We start from the raw sequence: 6,000 nt of genomic DNA on the forward strand, positions 1-6,000 counted from the left end.
ACCAATCGGATCTTGTTTGCCTCAACACTTGGGACCCTACATTTTTGTCTGCCTCTACGACGAATTTCCCTCATTTGGACCTTTCGGTCAGTACTGTTCCGCTAACTCGGCGCTTCGAATTGTTCGCTCTTGCTGATACACATTCGAGTGACCACTTTCCATGCGTTCTTCGATTGCAACCACAGCTGCCGTATATGTACCCGAGACGCCGGAAGTTTGCCCAAGCGGATTGGACACTTTTTTCGTCTCTAGCGACATTCGATGACCGTCACTTTCCTATCGTCGACGATGAGGTCACTCATATTACAGAAGTTATTCTTATGGCTGCGGAACATTCAATTCCTCGCACCTCTGAATCGCCCCCTCCCCCCCCCCCCCCGCCCCCCAGTTCCTTGGTGGAATGAGGCATGCCGTGATGCAATACCTGAGCAGCGACGTGCTCTTCGTGTTTTCCAGCACCATCCTACTTTGGCCAACTGTATCTGCTCTAAGCAGTTCCGTGCGCGATGCCGTCGCGTCATCCGCGATAGCAAGAAGGCAAGCTGGGACTTCTTTACTAGCTCATTTAACAGCTTCACTCCCTCCTCGGAAGTTTGGAGTCGGATTAGACGGTTATCTGGCGGGCCTCGTTTCTCCCCGATTTCTGTCGCGCATGATACATTAGTGGACCACGTCGCAACTTCTACCTCATTGAGTCAACACTTTGCTGAGATTTCGAGCTAATCAAATTACTCGCCAGCCTTTCTCCTGAAGAAACGTGCAGCGTAAGTGCGATCTCTTGCTTTCTTGTCTCAAAATCACGAAAACTATAATACTGTTTTCTCCATGCGGGAACTGCAACACGCACACTCTTCTTCTCGCTCTTCTGCCCCAGGACCAGATGGTATCTACATCCAAATGTTGCTGCATTTATCAACCCATAGTCTACGTTCCCTCCTTCGCCATTATAATCGAATTTGGACCGACAGTACTTTTCCCAGAAGATGGCAGGAAGCTACCGTCGTTCTTGTTCCGAAACCTGGAAAGGACAAACATCCCCCCTCTAGCTATTGCCCCATTTATCTCACGAGTAGTGTCTGTAAGGTTTTGGAGCGTATGGTGAATTGCCGTTTAACCTGGTGGCTGGAGTCCCGCAGTCTTTTAACACCTGCCCAATGCGGATTCCGAAAGCATCGTTCTGCATCTTGTTGCTCTCTCCACTTATATCATGAAACATTTTCTCAGGAAACGCCAAACAGTAGCAATATTTTTTGATCTGGAGTGAGCATAAGATACCTCTTGAGGGACAGGCATCCTCCGCACGCTGTTCTCTTGGGGGTTTTGAGGTCAGCTGCCCTTATCATTCATAAATTTATGCGGACATTTAAAGTGCGGGTGAACAGTAAACTTTCCCGTACTTTCTCCCAAGAAAACGTTGTATCCCAGGGCTCCATCCTAAGTGTTGTACCGTTTGCCATTGCCATAAATCCAATTATGGGTTGTCTCCTTCCTGATATCTCGGGCTCCCACTTCGTGGACGATTTTGCGATCTTCTACAGCTCTCAACGGACCAGCCTTCTTGAACGACGTTTTCAAGGATGTCTCGATCGCCTCCACTCTTGGAGCAGCGAAACCGGCTTCCGCTTTTCTCCCAGTAAGACCGTTTGTGTCAGTTTTTGGCGTCGTACAGAGTTTCTTCCGCCTTCCTTGCATCTAGGCCCTGTCAACCTTCTGATCGCAGACGTCGCTAAATTCTTGGGTCTTAAGTTTGACAGAAAACTGTGCTGGTCCTCCCACGTTTCCTATCTTTCGGATCACTGTCTGCGATCCCTGAACACCCTCTGTGTCCTGAATGGTACCTCCTGGGGAGCACACCGAGTGGTCCTTCTCCGCCTCTATCGCGCCTTAGTGCGCTCGAAATTGGACTATGGAAGCATAGTTTACTCTTCTGCTCGGCCGTCTATTCTTCAGCGTCTCGACTCTGTCCACCTCTGTGGATTACATTTAGTGTCCGGAGCTTTTTACACCATCCCTGAGACTGCTGAACCTCCGCTGTCCAATCGGCGCGCTGTCCTTCTGAGTCGTTATGCTAGCCATCTGCCTTCCATACCTGCTAATCCGGCCCATAACCATTTTTTCGACGCCTCCTTGGAAATAGGTTATGTAGGCCACCCTTCCTCCCTACTATCACAGGGAGTCCACTTCCGTCAACTGCTACATTCTCTTTCCTTCCACTTCCATAAGACTTTCTTGACAACTTGGGGTAGAGCACCGCCTTGGCTCTGGCCCCAGACCTGCCTGCTCTGTGACCTTTGTCATTTTCCCAAGGATGGTACCCCTTCTCTTGTTTATCATCGGGCATTTGCTGCTCAAAGCGCACAAATGAAGGATGCCACATTTATTTACACTGATGGCTCAAAAACATCGTTTGGTGTTGGGAATGCCTATATTGTTGGCGCCACCCCAATTCGATTTCAGCTTCCTGACCAGTGTTAAGTTTTTACTGCGGAGCTTTACGCTGTTCTCCAGGCTGTCCAATACATCCGTCGCCATCAGCGGATACAGTATGTTATCTGCTTAGGTTCGCTCAGCTCTCTCCTCAGTCTCCAAGCTCTTCACCCTGTCCACCTTCTGGTCCACCAGATTCAGGACTGCCCCCATTTTCTCCACTTGGGGGGGCGTCTCTGTGGCGTTACTCTGGATCACAGGTCATGTTGGTATCTGTGGAAATGAGGCGGCCGATATAGCTTCCAAGGCTGCAGTCTCTCTTCTTCAGCCTGCTATTCACATGACTCCCTTCGCTGATCTACGGAGTGTTTTATGTTGTCGTGTGGCTCTTTTATGGCACGCACGTTGGTTGACACTTCCCAATAATAAATTGTAGGACTTGAAAGCTCTTCCCTGTGCTTGGACCTCTTCCTCCTGAACTCGTCGTCCGGAGGAGGTAGTTTTAACTATACTCCAGATAGGGCACTGTCGTTTTAGCCATCGACATCTTTTAAGTGGCGATCCTCCCCCACTCTGTCCCCCACTGCTGTCAACTGTGGATGGTGAGACACCTATTACTTGAGTTCCTCTGTTTTACTCTGGTACGCGCCCATCTACAGCTGTCGCCTGATATGCGAGTATCTTCCATTTTAGCAGATGACACGCACTCAGCCGATGGCGTTCTCGAGTTTATTAGTGCCAGTGAAATGACGTCAGTCATTTGAAGGTCTTTTTGGGGACAAACAACCCCCCTTCCATAGTGGTTTTTAAGCTTTCCTTCTGTTTTTAATTTCTCCACTTTTTTGAGTTTCGCTCTCATTGCTACTGGTTTCCAGTTTCGTTTTTTTACCTTTTCCTAAGTCACAGACCGGGCACAAATGACTGTAGCAGTTTTGCACCCTAAAACCATATAATGAAAAGAGCACTGAGAGAGAAGCTTTCTGCAGCTTTTTTCAGGAGTATTTCACATAGCGTTACTTATCATATGTCATAAACGTGGCTCTTTTGTGACCGTACCTACCGAAAGAAATATGAGAGAAGCTTCCCGCAGCTTCTTACAGAAATATTTCACATAGTGTTAATTATCAAACGTGATGATAGTGGCTTTGCTTTCACTGTACCTACCGAGAGGAGTGTGAGAGAAGCTCACTGCAGCTTCTTTCAGATATATTTCACATAGGGTTATTTATCAAACGCAATGTTTGTAGCTTTGCTGTCACTTTACCTACCGAGAGGAATGTGAGAGAAGCTCACTGCACCTTCTTCCAGATATATTTCACATAGGGCTATTGATCAAATGCGAAGATCATTGCTTTGTAGTCAGTATACCAACAGAAAGCTGTGTGAGAGAAGCTTTCTGCAGTTTCTTACAGAAATATTTATCATATGTCATAATCGTGGCTCTTTATTGACCATACCTACCGAGAGAAGTGTGAGAGAAGCTTACTGCAGCTGCCAACAGAAATATTTCACATAGGGTTATTTATCAAACGTGATGATTGTGGTTCTTCTGTCACTGTACCTACCGAGAGGAGAGTGAGATCCCCCTGTGGGTCCGGGTGTTAGAATAGGCCCGGGGTATTCCTGCCTCCTTTAAGAGGTGACTAAAATGAGTCTCTCCCCCTCAAGGGGGTAGTTTGCACCTGCGTCCGGAGACGGATGGTTCCATGACTTACATTTGTGGTCATTTTTGTTTTTCGCTTATTCTAGTTTCTTTCTTCCTTTGTTTGTTTCCTTTCTTTGTCCTTCTCCCTTTTTCACTGTCTTCCTTTGTTTGTTTCCTTTCTTTGTCCTTCTCCCTTTTTCACTGTCTTCCTTGCCTTCTTCTCTTTGCCTTCTTGTCCACCCTATGGTCTCCGTTTCGGCATTTGAGACAGTCTGTCCTTTCCCTCCCCCTCACCTTTTTTTTTCCCCTCTTCTTCTTTCCTCCCTGTGAGTGCCTGAAGGCCGACCCAAGCCCCCCCCCCCCCCTCCTGCGGGTTCAGGGGTATTAATAGGCCCGCAGTATTCCTACCTGTCGTATGAGGCGACTAAAAGGAGTCTCAACTGTTTCGGCCTTTAATGTGATGGTCCCCTGAGGGGTTTGACCGCACTATTTCCAAATTTTTCCGTTAGTGCGTACCATTTGGGGAAGGACACCTTACGTGTTGCATCTTAAATCCATCTTGCCCTAAGATCTGGCACACCTGATACTTTCATGGAGTTGGACTTACATCGAGCTTCTGGCCACATCCGCTGCAGTGTGTTCCGGATAGCATCCCATCCCTCCATTGTGCACTTCCATCTTTGCCCTCGTGATGTACATGGATATTTCGACACCCGACATCCAGCACGGTAGCCAGTCTGTTGTGGTGGGGTCGTCATGTACCCTCTGGTGGTAGCCCCCTGACTACACAGGGATCGCACTGCTGATGCCTGAGCTGCTACCTCCCCATGTATGCCGAGGAGTAGATGCCTATCCCTTTGGGGCATCGGGACTCCCGGCAAAGGCCATCCTGCCAGGTGGTCTTTGCTGCAGCTGGGTGGCACCCGTGGGGAGAGCCCCTGGTCGGAGTGGGTGGCAACAGGGCAGATGACCTGCAATGAAGCGTGGTACATCATCTCTCGCTGGTGGGCCCTCACCAGCAGTCTATAAGCAATCGAGGTCTAACCTCAATGGAAAGAAATTTGATCAGAGATCATTTCCCTCCCTGGCCACTCCATGGGAGGAACGTTTGACCAAAGAAGGCAGTGGAGATTATTCACCCCGGTACCTCGTGTGTACACAAGTAGATGGGGAATCATTTATGTCGACCAAGCCCCAGATTTTGTGGAGCATTTAGAGGACAAGTTCGGGGAGGTGGAGGGCTTGTCCAAAATGTGCTCTGGGTCAGTTCTGATCAAAACAGCATCCTCTGCCCAGTCACGGAGATTGCTCACTCGCGACAGGTTGGGGGATGTTTCCGTCACCATCACTTAAGAGCTTAAACATGGTCCAGGGGATTATATTCCACAGGGATCTTCTTCTGCAGTCCGACTATGAACTACGCGCCAATCCAGAATGACGAGGTGTTCACTTCGTCCGGTGTGTCCATCAGGGTCCGAGGGATAATCAGGTAGCCACTGGTGCCTTCATCTTGGCCTTCGAAGGTGATGTTTTACCCGAAAAGGTCAAGGTGATGGTTTACCGCTGTCATGTGAAGCCATATATCCGTCCTCCGATGCAGTGTTTTAAATGCTGGGAGTTCGGGCACATGTCATTTCGGCATCACATGTCGAGATTGTGGACGTCCTTTGCATCCCAATACTCCATGTGCTCCGCCTCCCATCTGTGTTAACTGTGGAGAACACCATTCCCCCTGCTCGCCAGACTGTAGGATACTCCAGAAGGAACGAAAGATAATGGAATATAAGACCCGGGACCGCCTGACCTACACCAAGGCTAAACGGAAGTATGAGCGACTCCATCGTGTGGCAATGACGTCAACCTACGCCGCTGCTGCAACAATGGTTCTCCCATCGTCACTTATCATTGGCTCTAAGATCTGTCAGAAT

Source organism: Schistocerca nitens, chromosome 1, assembly GCF_023898315.1.
Source record: "Schistocerca nitens isolate TAMUIC-IGC-003100 chromosome 1, iqSchNite1.1, whole genome shotgun sequence".
NCBI classification, from domain to species: Eukaryota; Metazoa; Arthropoda; class Insecta; order Orthoptera; family Acrididae; genus Schistocerca; species Schistocerca nitens.